Raw genomic sequence first — 6,574 nt, 5'->3', positions numbered from 1 at the left:
CTATAGGAAGGGCAAGAAGGGCAAGCCAGAGCAAACGTTTAGTTTTATGACAATGGCTGAAAGGTCGCCTACCAAGACAGCATTAAAGAAAAAAGCTGCGTCCGTGAGGGACTTGAACGAGGCGGAGATTCGTGGAGTCATGAACGTTGCATATTCTGATGATAAGGAAGGGGGGGATGAAGAAGAATATGGAGGAGGCTGGTTTATGGTTAATAATCCTGAGTTTAGCAAGCATAAAGTGGATTACATGGAAGAGGTTTGTCAAATAACTTAGACGTTAATTTCATGATAATACCTACATGCTGTTTCCCTCCATCAGTTTAAAGAGTTCCACTCAAATAATGGGTAAATATACTTTGATTCAGGTAAAAAATTCGCCCTGGTATTTTGGGAAAATTTCCCGGCAAAAAGCAGAGGAAATTCTCAATGATCAAGCTGCAGGCGCCTTCCTCGTCCGCTCAGGCCTGAAGGAAACTGAGTTCTACATCAGTGTCCGGGCCCCGGAAGGAGGACCAAACGTTCGTCATATCGAAGTTGACCGTTACAAAAATGACTACGTCGCGGTACTTGGAACAAGCGATGATGCTATTGGCTTTGCAACCTTCGGTAAACTTATCGAGTATTTACGGTCAACACCGATTCATTATGAAGGCTTCGAAAATGACGTGTTGCTGACCGAATATGTGGACAGACTTGGAATCACTGTTTTGTGAGCAGTTAATGTTATCAGTGAAAGAGGAATAATTTATATTAACACTAGCTTTATAGCTAGATTACTAATATTAATACTGCAGTACCGATATATATGCAGTGGTTAAAATATACTTCATGGAGAAACAATTTCCCTATAATATACCCAAATAGAATATCAGCATACTTTAATTTAGACATGCGCCTTTTTGGGATTCTCACGACGCCATCTTGCAAAATCAGGGGCAGATTTCTTTGAGGTTAATTGAATTTCTTTGAGGTTAAATGAATTTCTTTGAGGTTAATTGAATTTCTTTGAGGTTAATTTCCAAGCAAGACATGCACAATAGCGTACAGATACAAGAAGGCGTTGTGAACTCAAGAAGGCGTATTGCAACCTTATTTTTTGTTGTTTGACTTTCCAAAAGTTTTTGGGCATCTTTTTAACGAATGATATGCCTTTTTCTACAACCTGTCCGGCCAAACCCTTTGAAAGTGTTTAACATTTTTATTTAGATATTTATACATGCATACACAATAATTATATATAATATAGATTAGATTAACAATTAATAAAGGATGGAAGCGTGGAAGCGCGCAGACAATAAAAAATTCTGCTCCGCGTGCAAAATTCCACCTAAAAATTGCCTGTTTTTCATTGATGCACTGAATGCTTTTTCTGTCTTTGGTCACTGACAATGGCTCGCAGAGAATCGCAGATTCAGCAGTACATGTTAGAGCGGTAATGGCTGACTAATGAAAATTTCATTCAGCCAAACAAAGTCGGTGTAACAGGACATGCTTACGCATACAGCTAACGGAATCACACATAATAAACACACTTTGTTCTACGCATAAAATCTGAAGTTTAAAAATTACGATAAGAAAATTACGATCGATAACCGTTAAATTGGCAATAACGTTTCATGGGTAAAAAATACCCCAATTACGGTTTGCGCAACTTGCTTTGCGCTGAATGGGGGGGCCCTCTTTTGTCATCAACCAATCGATTGTCATCACTGATAGGTGATGAATAATCCGAGGGGACGATCATATGACGATATCGTCCGATTTCCACTTTCCGAGGATAGCCGAGAAGCCGAAGGGGAAAATTATATTTCCGCGTATTTTTGGTATTTTCGGAAAATACCAAAAATACGCGGAAACAAGGCTGCCACTCGTAGGGGAATTCCCCTACGGTGGGGGATTATTGCTTCATGTAGGGGGTAGGGAATACCTACGGGGAAAACAAGTATTTTGTTGGGGAATGTAGGGGATTTCTTTCAAGAAATATGTTCATTTGTTTTCAGTTTTCAATAATTTTACTTGCTCTCCTGAACGCAAAAAGACATTTTACCAAAATTTCATATTTTATATTTGTAACGAAAGTGGAAACACTATCGTGGAAAGTGGAAACACTATCTTTTTTCACTGTCTTTTTAAATTTGAAAGCGTAAACAAAATGAGTGTCATCGTGAGCTATTTAAAATTATGCCAAAAGAAAAAGATAAAAAGTTTCGAAAACAAAATTATCGGAAAGAATGGGAAAAAGAAACTTGGGCAAAAGGATGGCTTTCAAAGTCAAAGCAAGAGGGAAAAGCGTTTTGCTCCCTTTGTGATAAAGTACTTGTACCTGGAAAGTCGGAATTAATTGGTCACACAAAAACAATGCTACACGTTAAGCGTTCAAAAACCGTTGAAGAAAATCGCCCAATGACTTCATTTGCGAGTGTACCTGATCATAATGTTGTCAAGGCAGAATTAAATGTGGTAGCACTGATTGCAAGAAAAAACATTTCGTTCAATTTTCTGGATTCCCTTCTTGAAACCCTTCACGGAATAGCTGATGATTCAAAAGCTATAAAGAATATGACATGCAACCGCACGAAAGGTACCTACTTGCTAACGGAATGCTTAGCGCCCCATGCACATACTTTATTAGTTGAAGAGTTGAAAAAATGTAGAGGATTTTCGATTTTATGTGACAAAGCAACCGATATCACTATGAAAAAAGTATTTTGTGTTAACGTTCGTTTCTTGAAAGAAGGTAGTTTTGAACCAATGACTCGCTTTTATCGATTAATACCAGTGGAGGATGGAGATGCAAGTGGTTTATTTGATTCTTTGAATATGGCTCTCGAGAAAGACGAACTGTCGTGGGAAAATGTCTCTGGTTACGCTTCAGACGGCGAAAATTTGATGCAAGGAGGAAATAACTCTCTTATGACAAAAATAAGAGATGCTGCGCCAGGTTTATTCGTATTGAAATGTTACTGTCACACATTTCATCTTGTTGCCGAACATGCCTCCGAAACTCTTTCAAAAACAGCCAACCAACTCATCCACGATGTGTACAATTATTTTAAACTGTCGTCTAATAGAAGGAAAAGCCTCGAGGAATTTCAGAATTTTGTGGATGTAGAACCACACAAGATTTTGAAGCCTTGTCAAACACGGTGGTTGTCAGTGTTACAATGTGTTCAACGGATTTTAGAACAATGGCCAGCCCTTGAATTGTTTTTCGTAAGCGAGTACTCGGAAACAAAATCCCCACAGGCAGAAAGGATCATGAATGCTCTCAGATCATCTTACATAAAAGCTACCCTTGAGTTTTCTGAATATGTTCTCGGTGACTTGAATGGTCTCAATCTTATGTTTCAATCAAATAACTTTTATCTCCATCGACTACTTCAAGAAGTTGAACGAGTTATTCGAATGTTTTACACCAGTTTTTGCAAGCCACTTCGACATCTGAAGTTAAATGAGATCGAGGTTGATAATGAAACGCAATGGCTTCCACTTCACGAGGTTTATCCAGGCATTATGGCATGTGAAACCATGAAGTCGTTGGTACCACACGAGAAAGACAGTTTCCTGAAACGATGTCGTGACTGGTACAGAGAAGCGGTACGACAAGTTTTGAGCCGCGTTAATGTAGCAGATCCTATTCTTCTGGCACTTAAAGATGTTAACCACAAAGCAATTTTAGATGGAAGTGCGGCTAAAGTGTCTGCTGGAGTACTTGCAAGAGGTCTTCCACGTCTTCTTGGAAATACTATGGGCGCTCCACAGTCCCAGGCCATCCAAAATATCGATCGGCAGTGGCGGTCTCTCCAAGTTGACGAAACCATTAAAAAAGGTGGTTGGGAGCAAAAGAGTATCATTGAGTTTTGGAAAAGCATGCTTGAGGTCCCAGAATACCAAGATTTGGCAAGGTTTATGCTTGAAATTACAGCTTTGCCACAAAGCACTGCTGAGGTTGAACGTACCTTTTCTAAAGTTAACAACAATAAAACCAAATTGCGAAATGCTCTGGCTGTTCGTACCCTGGAGGCCATTATCAAATCGAGCGAAGCATATCCCACCAATTTTGAGGTCAACGGCAAACTAATTAACCTGCACTCCAAGGCAAGAAAAAACTATATGGAACGATTTTCTGAGGACGATGCAAATACTCAACCCCTTTTTGAATGAGAGTTTTAAATGAAACTGTTTGTATACCTTTTTTGTGTATTTGTTTTGCGTTAAAGTTAATAAAAAGTTATCATTGTTGTATTGTAACCTTTTTTTAACGGCAACCACAGACCATGCAAAGTAACTCTGTATGACATTCAATAACTCTGAGCAGGTGGTGGGTGATAATAGGGGAAATATGATGTTTGTAGGGGAAAATAGGGGAAATATGGATTTTGTTATGTGGGGGAAAGTAGGGGATTTTAAGGCCCTCAAAAGGTGAAATTGTGATATTCAAAGTGGCAGCCTTGCGCGGAAATTTAAATTTCACTGATGCATGCACATGGACGGTCTACAATGAAAACGCTGGACATTTTTGATCTCTTTCGAATTTGATTCTTTATATGCGACGGACGAAAAGATCTACCATAAATCTTTTAGAGAATGGGTAACGAGGTTAGTTATACCAAAGAGTCTATTTATTCTGTTACTAAACTTATTCTACAATCTAAAAAATCCATTCTCGTACTTTAGTTGTCATAACATAGAATTAGATAATGTAGAAATAACGAATACGTAGTGCTGTCTTACTAACCTCAGGTTCAAATGCATATCCCAGCGATCAAATATACCTGTCATTGAAGAGTTAGGGAAAGTGGGAAACCAATGCCTACCATGTGGTGGTAACCTACCATGAAGAACTTTGGTTCTGGTATAACACTCTTAGCTACATTTTTGGTATTTTCATCATAATTAGGTCCAAAATGTTTTCTCCAAATTTAATCCTATATTTTAATAGCAAAATTTCCAGACACTCGTGTGGAGACAGGATTTCTTTGTTCTAGATTGAATATTGAATAAATTAAAATGGGAGCAGTTATCGACTACCTGCACGGCCAATTAATCTCCTAACAATGAATGCTATGTTTTGTTGCCATGTTTTTATGTGATGTAATGCATAAAAATCTCAAAATCAGAATAAACACTATTTTTGAAAAACAAGGCGGTTCTATAATTATTGACAATTGATGTGTGCCAGAGTTTATATTAAAACAGTGCTCTATAAACAAAGAAAAATATATATAAGTTTTATTAATAACATATCTGTAGTAATAAGGTGTTTGATGCAGTGATGTTAGAAATTATCATCAGTTAACAATGCTACCAAACAGATCCCCACTTGACTCTGACAAAATTTCTAAAGTCACACTAACATTTGGTGAGATTTAGTTCCCAGTCCTTCCCCCCCACTTTCCCCCCCCCCCTCCACTTGGAGATTAATACTTCCCCCCCCACTTGGAGATTAATACTTAAGACACAGAAGATTAATACTTTGTGTTACTTGGTTATATTGCGTACAGTGTTCTCATCATAGAAATAATAGACATTATTATATCTATTATTTCTATGGTTCTCAAATACTGTAGTTATCTTCAAGCTATAGCACAAGGTCATGATATTTGCAGATAGCTGGCTTTACAACAAAGCTGTCTCCCAAGCCCTCAACAGCATTCAATTTTGTTCAGCTATATACCTTAGCTACTGATGTTGGTCACTGTTTGTTATATTTTGAATATCTAATTGAAGGTCATGTTAGTAGAAACAGAAAGGAAACAGGAAGAGCTAATTGAAGAGATAAGGAAGAGCCATATTGGCACACAAGACCTTTTTTGTGACGAAAGGCAGTTGAAAAAATCCTGTTTACACCCTGTACTGGACTATTTTGAAAGCAGTCTAAAATTCGTCCCTCCCTGTCTTCCGTTCACACGAGAACAACCGTCGAAACGTGGAATAAATTATGCCATAGAAACGTGGAATAAATCATGCCATAAAAACGTAGAATAAATTTTCAAACTCACATTTCACCAAATTGCCCGTAAACACATTAAGTATTAATTGTTCATGATTTAAATCTTGATCTATATGATCGTACAGAGTACACTAGTTGAAAAAGGTAAGTGAAAAAAAGTAACTTTCTTTTAGAAATGTTTTTGAGATAAATCAAACTAAAAAAGACCAAACGAGTCAGGGCTGCACTTTAGTTATGCGTTTTTTATATATAGCTACGCACGGGAAATTTGAAATGCTTCTAAATTTTTATTATTTAACACCCAGGTCTAAACTAAGTTGTTTCGATTTGTTTACTTCGTTTTTCAAAGATAACATATAGAAGGATTTAGACTATAACGCGGTGCGTATGAAAAACGCGTAACTAGAATTAGAAAGCAGCCTTAACGTAGAGAGAATTGTAAGAATGAAAACCTGTGGCTGTGATGTTTTTTCTTGCTGAATGTTATGGTGCAATACGCCAGTTTGATTTGTCTCAGTAAATATTTATTTGACGCGTGTTTTGATTAAGCGCTGATGAACATTGCTAGAATATATTTATTATATGGTTCACCTTTTTTGACCTTGTATGGTGTGCTGTGTG

This window comes from Dendronephthya gigantea, unplaced genomic scaffold, assembly GCF_004324835.1.
Source record: "Dendronephthya gigantea isolate DGI-Jeju-01 unplaced genomic scaffold, DenGig_1.0 000021F, whole genome shotgun sequence".
Classification (NCBI taxonomy): Eukaryota; Metazoa; Cnidaria; class Anthozoa; order Malacalcyonacea; family Nephtheidae; genus Dendronephthya; species Dendronephthya gigantea.
Note: the sequence above shows the minus strand (reverse complement) of the source record.